The sequence below is a fragment of the Thermobia domestica genome, chromosome 8 (genome assembly GCF_964235325.1).
Source record: "Thermobia domestica chromosome 8, izTheDome1.hap1.1, whole genome shotgun sequence".
Classification (NCBI taxonomy): Eukaryota; Metazoa; Arthropoda; class Insecta; order Zygentoma; family Lepismatidae; genus Thermobia; species Thermobia domestica.
The window spans coordinates 36,243,819-36,258,314 of record NC_137461.1 but is presented as its reverse complement, the minus strand read 5'-3'; the positions used below and the strand labels follow the sequence as shown (position 1 = coordinate 36,258,314).

The 14,496-nt window shown below is 32.7% G+C and overlaps 2 long non-coding RNA genes across 2 annotated transcripts; one reads left to right on the top strand and one right to left on the bottom strand.

The window, feature by feature from the left end:
• Positions 1-296: 296 nt before the first annotated feature.
• Positions 297-4,292, bottom strand: LOC145691637 (uncharacterized). The gene is made up of 3 exons (XR_014132450.1): positions 4,228-4,292; positions 2,549-2,678; positions 297-555 (listed from the first exon to the last, which is right to left on the bottom strand). It is a non-coding gene; the product is annotated as an uncharacterized LOC145691637 (long non-coding RNA).
• A 4,069-nt stretch (positions 4,293-8,361) lies between these two features.
• LOC145691636 (uncharacterized) lies at positions 8,362-13,026 on the top strand. Its single transcript, XR_014132449.1, has 3 exons — positions 8,362-8,390; positions 9,537-9,666; positions 12,838-13,026. It is a non-coding gene; the product is annotated as an uncharacterized LOC145691636 (long non-coding RNA).
• Positions 13,027-14,496: the final 1,470 nt, after the last annotated feature.

Sequence of the window (14,496 nt, the reverse complement as noted above, 5' to 3'; positions counted from 1 at the left end):
TGAAATCACGCTACTGTCAATCTTGAATTGAAATCGCCGGCAGGTCACACATAAAATTACGAATGGACAAAAGCAAGAAGAAATGTTGTGTGAAGTATGTAGGATTTACTCAGATGAATACGATTGTGAATCTCTGTTGTATGTAATAAAGATATTAATTTCCACTTTTTTCTTTTGCTAAAAAGGTTGCTCTTGTTCATAATATTCACGATTATATATTAAAATGCATAGATGTAGTTGAAAACATACAGTTGAAACAAGGAATTACTTTTAAATGCAAACTCAAATTGATAGAATTCAGTAAATGCATTTAACAGATCTTTATTTGTTACATACATTTCAAGCAGCAGTATAAAGAAACAGAATTTTGAGTTTTTAAATGAAACAAACTATATTTTCAATATTGTAGACTAAAATAGTTTAAAAATCATTTCAATGTATATAGACATGAAATCTTAAATTTTAAAATAAATGTACGTCCTATTATTTAACCATTTGTCCATTGCATAATGTCCTTTTCCTCTATGGTGATTTATCCCCAGAACCATGGGAAACCTGAAACCAAAAATTATAATTTTAAGTATCTAGAGGCTCCAACATATAAAAACATATTGGAAAATGTATAATTTCAATTAAATCTTTGACTTAGGTTACTGTTATTAAATGAGAATTGAAAATACAATAAGTTATTGTTTCATTATCATATGGAGACGATATCTATATTTTTGTTTCCAAATTTTAGTATTTGTGCTTGGTTATATTTTGAGATGTTTCTTGTACGAAATAATATTTTCAGCTTTATATTATTTAATTTTCATATCCATGAAATTATTTTTTAAATTAGGTCACAGAATTGCGTATATTTCCGTGACATGAGAGGTCCTGTCGACAGGTATTGTAATCTCGATTACTTTTCTAAAGTTTCTGGCATTAAATAATTGCATTTGAATTCATTAGAAACATTTCTTTTTTTTTTTTTTTTTACGGAATACGTTTGGTTGGCTATAAGCGACACATGTTTATTTCAATCACATACTGAAGAAAAAAGAGTAAAGTCAAAAATATCTAAGTAATACAATAATTTATGTGGATAAGAAAAGTGATAACAATGTCATCGTACAGAAAGATTTGATTGTTAATATATAATGTATGATTCTTAAGAGACGGCCTTACTAAAAATAATACAAAATTTAACATTTTTCTTTACTCGTTTTTCATAAGTGAAAGGAGATAATGCAACTTACCACAAACCATAGATAATGATATTCTACAACAGGAAATATAAATCTGAAGAATTTTCAGTGTTGCCATCCATAGTATAGTGTTGCTAGAATAACATTTCTCCCAAAATCTAAGTTAAGGCAGCGACTAGAGGAACGAACTCAACTGCATTTGGTTACGTATCGCTTTTGGCTTCCGTAGAACTACTTATTAGATAACATTATTATTTACTTTTAATATTCTATGTTCCAACTATTTTGTTTATTACAAACTAAATACAACTATTATTTAAATAGTAGTTCACAGGAAACCAAAACAACATGACACGTAACTAAACGCAGTTGGATTCGTTCTTCTAGTCGCTGCCTTAACTTAGAGTTTGGGAGAAATGTTATTCTGACAACATTATAATTTCTATGGATGGCAACAGTGAAAATTCTTCAGGTTCGTACTTTTTGTTGCAGAATAACATTATTTATGATTGTATTATGTTGCATTTTATTATCTCCTTTCACTTATGAATAAACAAGCAAAAGAAAAATTGTAAATATTGTATTATTTTTAGTAAGTCAGGCTCTTAAGTAAATTTCATGATATGATAAAATTACATTGTTATAATAATTTATTTCTGAATTTCGTTCGATATATTTGGAAAAGGAAAATAGAAATCAATATATTTTGAACCAGATTATTTTGTTAATTTATCACTATTTCTAAGCTTCAGTGTTTACTTAAGGAAATATAAAACCTGAAAAAAAAAAAAAAACAGAAATATACACTTAAAACGGAAAACATTTTGAAAAATTATTATTTCTGAGAGGAAAGTGCCTACAATACAAAATTTTGTTTAGTGAAATTTGAAGAACGGGCAGATGGTTGTGAAACATAACTTATAGTACGGAAGGTATAACGTCGTTGGCTTCCCGCGAAAAGGTGTAGTAGCGTTTATGGGGAGTGAACAGTTTGCTTACTCGTGGCTCGCTGAGCGCAGGAGATGGTTGGTAGTGGTTGGCTACCCTCTTACCACACCTCCGGTGACGAGCAGGTCCAAGCGTCTTAAGCCAACGACGTTATACCTTCTGGACTATAGAAAAAGCTTGATATTTATCTGTTATATTCTGATCATAAAACTGTGATGTACATAAAATAAAAATAATAAATTGAACTCCTCATTTACATGGTATATTAAATGAACTGAAATAGCAGAAGGGTTAATTAAGTGTGGATTGACGTTGACTTTGTTGTCTACGAAGACTAACCTCATGCTTCAAATATACAGAATTATACCCCAAAAATAAAGTCTGTAGAAAATACAGTAATGACTTACCCCACATCATGTTAGCTGTCTGCATATTCTCTCCTCTTTGTTGTTGCTGCAGAGGAATTCTCTGAGGGTAAGGCATTGGCATAGGAACAGCTAAAGCCACACAAACGATTAGGGCAAGAAATACAAAGACCTGAAGCAGAAAAATAACGAGGTTAATGTAAAAGATTTAACATAGGCCGGATGGAATATCAAATTATGTTTAAACTCTACATGTTGTTATCATGTATCTACATCACGTATAAACTCTACATGAGTTTATATATGATGGGCTCGGGAGAACTAATGGTATATTATATTTTCTATCTTTCAAGTGAACAAAAAACAGATTAGATTTTCTCATGCAATTCTATGCTATGACGCATACCAGACAATCTTATCCTGCCATCTGCTGGTATAATTCCGATATTAAACTATCTACAAACTGTTCTGTGGTTTAATGCCAGCCCATTTCACCTAATAACTCAATTTAGCCGGAAGTGCCACTTAGCAATATGTTCTCCCTAGCCGCTCATATACTGTACATTGTGTTTGTTCACATATATCCTGTTGATGAACATCAATCAAAGTGCAGGATTTAAATATAATTTTACATTCCGTGTTTTTAAAAAAGTATTTTTGAAATTTTGGAAAATAGAATCACGGAATTATCGTATCATTCTGAAATTAGTTTCTCCATTGAATATAACAATTAATATTGTAACTTACTTTTAATAATCCTGGAAGATATAATCAAATAACTTTAATTTTTATTAAAAACAATATAGATTAAATGTTATTGGATAATTCATGTCATTCAAACTACCTATTTAAAAATTAATTGTTGAATTGTCTCTAATTTTCTATAGAAATATGTAGTATCCATGGCAGTTTAAGCATACATTAATTCATAATTGAATGACGGATAATAATCACTAACTAACTGTATGGCCTATGAAACCCAAAGGTTCAAAGGTGCGTTCACAACACTCTTGGTTGACTTCTGCCCTTAATTCAGTTTTAACTTTGTATACAGTGTCACTTTGTGTAACTACGAGTTCAATGTTAATATTAACCTCTTATCTCCACCTAAGTCTTCCTAACGTTGTTTCTTGTTCTATTAGGATTCCAGTCAAAATTTTAAAAGCATTCTTATTTTCTTCCATATTGGCTATATGACCCGCTCACTGAGTCGCCTATACTTAATGACCCTAATCATGCTAGGTGCGCGGTAGAAATTATGTAGTTTCTCACTATGAAGTTTTGGGTCCAAATATTCGATTGCGGATTTTATTTTCAAATAGTATCAGTTTTCGATTTTTCCTCAAAGAAATTGACCATGTTAGCAGCAACTCAAAACAACAGACACTTTTTTTAATATATTAAGGTTCATATTCATTTGCAGGATTCGCGAACACATATGAATTTGGACTCAGTAACAAAACAAATTCCCTGCTTTAGGTATACAATGCACTAACAACACAAATATCCTGCTTTAAGTATACAATTGTTTCCTTAACGGAAATGATTTTGGCCTGTCAATGTTGAACATAGATTTGTGAAAATGCCAACTTTATTGGGAGTATTATCTGATATTTTAAAGTATCAATGAATAAAATTATTTGATATGATTTGAAGAAACACATAAATTCAAATTTTTGAGAGTATGTGTTTTCTTAAGTAAATGAACTAATATGACTTACCTTAGTAAACATAGTGCTTGAAGTATTTGTCTTTCTTTCTACGTAAGATAAGACTGTATGCTGGTATATTGACACACGAGAATTTATACATAAGCTAAACCTTGATAAAGTAACGCCCGAGGGACTGCTCAATCATGCTACTGTTTTGTAACATAGCCGCTAATAATATTTACTTGATTCATTGAGGTGCGAAGATGCGTAAATTTCAAGGTAAAATAAAACAAAGTAATGTGTTATTACGTAAATATGTGACATTCATTTTAATTTTCTCTTTTAATACATATAACAGTATTACTGAAAGGAGTTTTGAGGTATTTTATTTAACGTTGGATTCAGGATTTAGATTTCTGGAATTTCGGCATCTAAGGCTATTGAACAAGTCAAGTATGAGGGATGACTTCCCAGGGCAAGCACACTATCCGGGAAAAGGGAAGGAAGAAAGGATTGAGGAAGAAAGCGACCTGGAACATATAAGTTAGGTACAACCCAGTCATTTACCTGGTGTGAATGAGGAAAACCCAGGAAAACCTCATTTAAGATAGCTAGCTTGAAAAAGATTTTTAAAACCTTTTCGACCGAGAGACCCCACCGGGAATCGAACCCTGGACTGCTCGCATCGAAGGTGAGAGCGTTAGCGACTACGCTACGCGGGGCCACAAAGACTTTAGAAATAAGTGTCCTATGATTAAATTTTACCGAATATATTCTTAATTAGTGGTAAATTCAGAAATTGAAAATTTCATTCATTATACTTCCCTAATAACTTTTTCTCGCTAGTTTTTCTTGTTTTTCTCGTATTATAAACTGAACATTAACTACAGTGTAGTTTCTCCTGCCTGTTGCTTTCTTATCAAGTTATCCAAAGTAATAAAGTGTGCCGCCTGTCAGAAATGGTTGGGAACCATTGCTATAATCTATGATTGAAAAATAGTTTCCTGGTTTGCAGAATTTCAAAGAGACGTTTCACTTCTGCCAAAATAAATAAACAATAATAAAAAAAGAAACAATTTCATTAGTATTACTTCATTGTTAAACATACTTTTACACATTCATGAAATAAGGAAATGTATTCTCATACTACGTATTTACTCGGTACTATCTTTAATGTTCATCTTTAATTCAGGAGTTGTATTTCGGAAGAGATACACGAAAGTAGAATGTATAGTTTTTTCTTTTCATTTCCGAAAAGTCTAAGGTGCTGTACACAGGGCCGGATTTAGCATTTTGACGCCCCTAAGCCCAATATTTTTTCCGCCCCCTAGTCTCGTTAAAGTTACTTTCCTAAAAACCTCTATTTAAAAAAAATCAGGCCTATATTTGAACTGCTTAAACGCCACTCCACGATGCAATTTTATCATTGCAGGCTTTTTGAGGAATTTACTTGGTTCTGGGCTTAACAAATTACCGTTAATGTATTAACAAAAGATTGGTGAACCAACAATTATTTGTTCCAATGAACTTCAAAATCAGAATGATTTATTAGCCTGATTTTTTTAATCAATTCGAAAAATATGTTGTTAAGGCTATTTATTTTTATTTCTAGATATTTTTCTATTTTTTCTTCTCTCGGCCGTGCGCCCCCTGGGATCTTGCGCCCATAGGCCCGCGCCTACCGGGCCTATTGGGAAATCCGGCCCTGGCTGTACAGCTTTATACTTCCATGATCATCCATTTATGAGATTCCATATATACTTATACTTCCATACATTGATAGGAGCTGAACAGCATGAAGATAATCTGCGTGGTTTTCTGTGGTAAACACATAAGTCAAAGAAGAATGTAACGTATGAACGATGGGAAATCACAAAATTTGAATTTCAGTCCGATTGAATACACTCTTACTGCATTATCTGGTCCAGAGACGGATTTAAGATTGATGGGGCCCTAAGCTATTGAAGGTAATGGGCCTTTCATATATCCAGCTATGCAACCAGTTTGTTCAGAATTTAAGGCCCCTATTTTATAGAAATGAGCAAACGAGTAATATTTTAGAGAGCAGGCTAATAGACGGGTGACCTGCTGCTTATATCAGAAGAAACTTTACAGAACGGATATTACTGTTTCTATAGGTAGGTTTTATTTGTTTTTGCAATCTTGTGTATTGGAAATATACAACCAGTTCTTTTTTCCTTGAATTTTTTGGGCCCTAAGCTATAGCTTGTTTAGCTGATGCGTAAATCCGACACTGATCTGGTCGCATATGGGAATAAATAAGATAAATTCAACAGAAAAGGAACAAGAAACATTGTTGGAGTTCACGATTGATTACAGTTTAATTGTGTAGGCAATACTTAGATTATATGAGACAGATGTATTGTTTAAGGTGGGATGAGGACCATTACTTCTGTTTTATAAAACACTTGATACATCCATTAAACGACCTGAACTCGCGAATATATATAGCGTTATCCAATTTATCTACACTGATGTCCAAAACCTAAGCACGGATGTAGTTTTCCCACAAATGTATCTCTTTTGATGCGTACGACCAAAACAATGTCATACTCGGAGGAAAGCAATAGTGGAGAGACATTGTCTGCTCACGAATGACATATGCGAGTTGAACATTATTCGGTGAGGATGATCATTATTTCAATATGAGATTAATTTCTCGCACTGAGAACATTCATTATTTCTTCATTCCCATTTTTCTTTCAGCTAGTCTCGACTAAAAGCCCTTTTTTCAATATGAAATTCTAATAGTGCGAAAAAGTTGCGTATTCGCATGCTAACCAAGAGATTTTTTTTTAAAAAAAAATGTTCCTACATATCATCTTCAATTCACGCAGAAACAAAATTACAAAAAAAAAAAAAAAAAAAAACATGAATTATTGCTTTAACGTTCAAATCTAAAAGATTATGTTTTTCAACTTCTAATAATATGAAATTTCCTTACGTTATCTGCTTGACAAAGGTAAACATTATTTAGAAGTAACAGCGATATACTTACAGTTTTGCATATGACCAAATGTTAGTAGATTTCGGGGAAAATTTATCGACTCGGGTCAATTGCTGTCTTCAAAAACGTACAACAAATGATTCAGCCATTTTCCACTGATGATGAGATAGACAGCATCGATTTGAATATAGAAAATAAATTGCAGGAAATATGATCTCTTTATTCCTTGGAAGATCATTTTATTAAAACATTCGAATACATTGTCTAAATATTTTAATTTGGAGTTTGTTCACCAAGTTTCATATTTCTAACTGGAACCAAGGATAAGATAACCATTGAATTGAGAAAAACATGATAGAATATCTTTTCCAAGTAGGTATTAACTATGTTCATAAATTCACTTTAAACGACTTAAGCTTTTTTCTTGTAAAGATGAGACGGACAAGGTCATCTTGATTTATATGGAGAGTGGACCATTGAACTTGATACCCTCTTTAAATATTTAAAGTTATCAGTAGAAAACGCTGATTTTTTATGATTGGAATATTAGGAGGTAGACATTATTTCAAATATGTTGCAATATCACCTCATTAATAGTTAATAGTTAATGCTATATTTCCGTCGTACAAAATTTAATCTTTTGTAATCAGTTAGAAGTTCAAATAATGATAAAATAATCAACATATTGGAGTTAATACCAATACTACTACTACCACTATTATAAATTATTATTATTATTATTATTATTATTATTATTATTATTATTATTATTATTATTATTATTATTATTATTTCTAGAGCAGAACGTTCGTTGACGTACGTAAAAAATCTAATGTAGTAATATGAAAACTTCTGAACTTAGTAACTATTGAACGAACTATTATTTGTTTTACATCATAATTTTGTTATCTACCCTTCTACGTTTATTATGACAGAAGGGAGTTTAAATTATTTCATATTTGTTTATGTTACATTCACTAAGGAATAACATACAAATGATATGTATTATTTATGATAATTGAACCTGAAACTTCTGTTTGTTTCTTACAATTGGCCTTGAATATTTCGTATATTCTCACTTTAATGAATATATTAAACAATATAATTAGTAGGTAAGCACAATGAAGAGGATAATATAAACGAAAAATTGATCAACTGTTAATTTTCCAAGGTTTAACGTATGTATAAATTCTGTTATGTTCCGAAGTTTACTTACAGTCTTATTACAAGGTAGATCAACATACGTAAGAAAATGTTTTCCAAGGTAACTATAATCTCTTAAACTAAAAAGTAAACTAATAGTATCTACACTCATGTCCAAAATTATTGTCGCATTTCAATAAATATGTTGTTGTAGGAATATAATTTGATAACGAATTCGATTGGCATTTTGTTAACATGTAGTGTGTGTATAATGGGCAAAGATATGTAAGTGGCAAATTTCACATCAAAAGAGCAGTAAATAAGAACAATAAAAGGAAAATTAAATGGTTTTGTCCATTTAGCAACATTTTGTTTTACTCATTATAATTTTCGTATTTATGATTCTTTTCCTATGAAATTTACCACAAATATACATCGCCCGATTAAACACATAGTATCAGTATTAAAAGTATCCTGCAAAATCATTATCGAATTATATTCTTACAAAAAGACAGTTGTAGATATGCTTCATTTATTTTGGACAAGGGTGTACATTCAAATTATTAATCAAAATAAGAGTAAAAGACATTTACAAGCTTTATACTCACATTCTTTCAAAAAATATAATGTCTAATGATTTCAATTTAGGAATTAATTAACTTCAAACTAATAAACAACATTAAATTCATTTCTATTAAATTTTAAGAAAAAACGTCATTTAGAAAATTATAAAAACAAAAAATATATCAAAGTACCAGTTCTACTTTTGCTACCTAACTCTCTAAAAAGTAGAAGCCTTTTAGAATAATTTAGAGGTCTATAAGACAACTATTCGACATATTTGGTTACACTTATCCCTTGGTTAGAATGCAACTCCTTCTAAGCATGTTGTACAGAGCATGAGTCGAGACATATTCTTTATATTGGAAACCAAACAACTACCTTTCTTCACTACCTGGAAGAACGCACACCAAAAACATGAGCCGTAGTCACTGAACAACCATATAAAATATATGTTCGTATAATGATTTCATAGTATCATCTTTTACGGTAGAAATGCTGATTCAAAATTCAATACAAGAATATATCTGGTAACAATGTACAGTTTCGTTCGTTTTATTCATTATGTTAATAGTACATTTGTCCTTAAATATACACAAATAACCTATTAACAAAGCAAATTCAAAAGGTAAAGACTAGATAAAAAGTATCAACCGTCCATAACTCCTGGTTTTCTAAAATTAATTTCATTGTATCCCTGTTTCAGGTGTTCATATTCCTTGCCCTGATTGTTTGTGTTGCATTGGCTGTTCCTATGCCAATGCCTTATCCTCAAAGAATTCCTCTGCAACAACAACAGAGAGGAGAGAATATGCAGACAGCTAACATGATGTGGGGTGAGTCATGATTGTCTACAAAATTAATTAATCCTCTTCTGTTTTCTAGTGGTTTTGTTATCCGGTGCAATTGTTGCTAGGATAGTTGTTTCCTAGAAGTTCTTGAAGGTCGGCGCTATTGTTGCTTTCTAGAAGTTGTTGAAGTTCACCTCACTTCATTTCATCTTTGGTAAAAGAACTCTGAAATATAAGAAATTAAAATTCATTGCAAGTTGACATGTAGTCAAGAATTGGTATACAGTCTTTAGATGCTATAAGGAAAATTAAACACATAAATAAAGATTAAAATTTATTTATGTGTTACTAGTGACTAAATGAAGGTAGTTCTCTGTGTATATATTATTGTTTCTTCCTTTGACAACTTAGGTTCAGACGCATTTGATTTGCATGTTCTTGTTGCTAGTTTTACAATTAATATTTAAGTCAGAGTTAGTATTATCTGTGTCACTGTTGAAAGTGTCTCGCTGTTAATAGTATATGGTTAACTGTTAAGAGAAGTGAAATGACAGTACACATGTTGATTCCATCAGGTACTTTACAGTGTGTCTTTTTCATATTTAGTACATAAATAATATAAACAAATATTCAAATGCAACTAAAACTTTGAATGAAATTCGTTGACAACAAAGGACTTATTTTTAATGGGATTAAAATTCGGTTTCATCGATTTTCTCTCAAAGACTATGCACGAAAATTTACCCCTATGTCATGTTTTCATCATATTCCATGTTATTTGTCAATTCAGATATTTTTCATGTTTTGTCAATACTTTTATTATATAAACAAAATAGTTTAAAAATTAGTTAAAATTTTTGGCTATATCTCATAAGGTCTACTAAATACTATAATTTTTCAAGTGTCTTAATAAGAGCATTATAAGGTTATGATTCAGTACTAGTTTGACCTTATAGCTATCTCGTGGCTAAGCTGTTAGCGTACGTGGGAAACCGGGTTCGATTCCCAGCAGGAGCTCATGTGTTCGCATCCCACATGAAGCTGTAGGCTCATGACTCATATAGTCTCGCTGCTGAAAGTGACGCTAAACTGATAATAAATCAATGAATTAGTTTGATATCAATAGGTGACTTGCTTCTTGTAGAATGTCACTTTACTGGTTTACAAAATAAATGTTGTTCCTCAATTCTTTTTCGAAATTACGCTTGACCATTTACACTAACCATATCATTTTACCAAGACCAATGAGGTCTATCAATTAGCATCATTATTATATCATTATTTCATTTCGTATCATCAATTATATCGTTATCTTTTCGTTAAAAATATTTTCTTGGTATTTGGTTACAGTTCTTGAATGTAAAATATTTTTAACGAAACCTGAATGTGAACTTCAATTTTCAGTTGTTCCAGAGAGACACAAACTTTGTTTATTGGTCAGAATTATCTGTCTCTTGAAGAAAACTATTTATTTTCTGGAAAACTCACAATGAAATACTAGTAAAACAATTTCTTCATTCGTGATATTTTACAACATAACATTGCACTGTTGTCTTTCTTAAAAGTTAAAATATAACAGAAAACAAGTATGAATTGTAATGTTTGCGTGAATACCTATTCTTTAAAGTTGTAACGACATTATTGGTTAATAATACAACTTCAGTTAATAATCCTAAAGTAAAAAAGAAAAATTAATCCTAAGGCTCATTTGATGCTGATATGAATCATTTAGCATTCATAGCACTGTATTTTGCGTGATTTTTATCGTGATATTTGCGTGATCTATCTCTTTACTTCTAAAATAACCTCACTAAATGAGAGTTTTATCTATTTGGTCTAGGAATCAATTCGTGCGGTTGGTACGCACACATTGAAGCTGTAGTACAAACACAAAATACATAAATACCTTAAGAAAAATATTGTCCATCGCTAGCCACCACTTTCGCCCATCTGTCAGGCAATGTACGGATTCCGTGGCGAAAGAAGTCCTCATCCTTGGAAGCGATGCATTCAGAGACCCATGTTTCGATATCTTCTGAAGAAGTAAAAAGCTGTCCAATCAAATCGTTGTTCATGCAATCGAACAAGTAGTAGTCCGAAGGAGCAACGTCTGGTGAATACGGCGGGTGGGGTAAAACTTCCCATAAGACATTTCTAAATAGGTTTTGACCGGTTTTGCGACAGTGGGCCAGCGTTATCATGTTGATCAATAAGTTTATCATGTCTGTTCTCCCATTCTGGTCGTGTTCTGGCCAGAGCTTGCTTCAAACGCATTAATTGTCGTCGATAACGTTCTCCATTCATAGTTTCACCCGGTTGCAGCAGCTCATAGTACACCACACCTTTCATATCCCACCATATACACAGCATAACCTTTGCACAGTGAATATCTCGTTTTGGTTGTGATGGACCTGGTTCACCTGGTTTCACCCAGGCCTTTTTTCGTTTAGGGTTCTCGTAATGGATCCACTTCTCATCACCCGTAATAATTCGATGCAGAAACCCCTTTCTGCTCTGTCGTTGAAGCAGCAATTCGCAAATGGTTTTTCGTCTTTCAACGTCTCTGTCTTTCAATTCATGTGGAACCCAATGTGACATCTTTTGAATCATTCCCATGGCTTTCAAGCGTTTGGAGACTGTTGTTTGATCAACGCCTAATGCTGCTGCAAGTTGTTCCTGCGTTTGACACGAATCCTGCTCGAGCAATGCTGTCAATTCTTCGTCTTGAAATTTTTTTGGCTGTCCAGCTCGCTCTTGGTCTGCCAAGCCGAAATCACCACTTCTAAACCGTGCAAACCACTTCTGACACGTTCGCTCAGCTAGAGCATGGTCACCATACACTTCCACCAAAATACGATGACTTTCAGTCGCACTTTTCTGCATGTTAAAGTAATGCAGCAGGACATCCCGCAAAAACACTTTATCAGGCACAAATTGCGCCATGTTCACTTAACTACAAACTGGTGTTGTTGACGCTTTAATCCACTGCCCTATACTACGAACGATACGCGATGACAGGGGTTTGCAACACATGTGTGGATACACGGAACTGTGGGACACTCCGTTCGTTGCGCCATCTCTTGTCCACCCGCACGAATTAATTCCTAGACCAAATATATACATATATTTTATTGTAAAAATGTATTTAATTGCCTTGTCTTCTTAATGCTTCAAACGCTCGCACAGGTATTTTAAAGTTACTTTTTTTCGTTTCAGGATTCCCATGGTTCTGGGGATAAACTAAACGACAACTTAAAATACTGCAAGAGAGAAACAAGTTAAGGGAAACTATGAACATGGCTGTGTACGGTTTATAACTATATAAATGTTTGTTTAGAAAATTCTAGTCATAAAAATTGTTTCTATTTAGAGAATAGGAAAATGTAAAAATTATATTTTAATGTACTTCTTTTGTAACAAGTAGATGAGAAAATAAATGCAATTACAGTAAATTTCTATTTATAAATATTTCTTTCATTGGATTTCGAACAATTAATCGCACTGTTGCTTTAAATTTATGTATGTTCCTTTCATAATATGACTGGATATTTCGTAACGAAATACTATCAAAAGTCCAGTTCTCGGGTTAATAAAACGATGGCATCCAAAGTAGATTATTTTCATAAAATAAAAGAATAATAATATTTCAAATCAACTCTACAGAGTGAAAAATCTTCGGCCATGAATATTTCAATAATTGAATACCAAATTCTAATTTTATCTCCTTCTCGGTGCCATTTAGGAGTTCACAACATGCTATCACATCGTGAGTGATATTTAGAGACAATGGAATTCTACAGACTCATACTGGTCCAATGGACGATAATTTTTGTAGTTTTGGCGAATGCTTCTCGTCAACAGTTTCCAACAATAAAGTTCCATTCCGTAATTGTTCATATCTTTCACCTGTTCAGAGTTGTAAGTAATAACCTTACTAATGAGGAAAGGGAACAAGCCGTTAATAGTACTCGGACGGTAAGTTTCAGAATTGCCAATACCAGTATATTTACCCTTAATTACAAGATATTGGACTACAGGCGTCTAGATACTTGTCTTTTCCTCACTACCTACAACTTCAGAGTTTGTCTCGTTCTCGCTTGTTCTGGGCTTTATAGAAGAGACTGAACCGGGACTCGATTTTAAAGAAAATTGATATTAAATACTGTACACATTTACAAATGTAAAAGGAACTACGCAACTTCACACTGGGGCGCATGCCAGGAGAACTAACACTGCATCCGTGGTTATCCCATAAGCACGCTCTCACAGTAGGAGTAGCATGGGACCGACGCGAGGAATGGAGAAAGAAAAAACGTATTCCCGTCGACAGAAACGTGTGGCACCAGAAAAATAACAATTGGAACTTTATAAAACATAGAGTAAAGGATACAAATATGGAATAGTACTACTAATATGGAATACCGACCTATAGCGGATATATGGTGCTACCGCGTAGGTGTGATAGGTGCAGACTGTTATAGAGCTACGGATATTACGCCACACCTGAGTAGAAAGTGTTAGACGAAAGAACCAGTGTGATACAGCTGTTGATACTTTTTTCTGGTTACTGAGTGTTCTGTAGGTAAGTTTTCAGTGGAGTAAATCTTATTCTTAATAGAGTTAAATTGTTGTCACTTTGCAGTCTGAATTTCGACAAATGTCAACGATCATTTTCGTACAAAGCAGAAAAGAGTTGAAGTGTTTTGTACATTGCTACATAATGTGACATTCCAAGGAGACAAGGATACAAATATGGAATACCAATGGAGTGATAAATATGGAATAGTATTCCATAATTGTATCTCTCACTATTTTCTTTCATTTTTCCTCTTTATTTTGTATCATACATACATTCCTTCATCCAAAAAGAAAGAG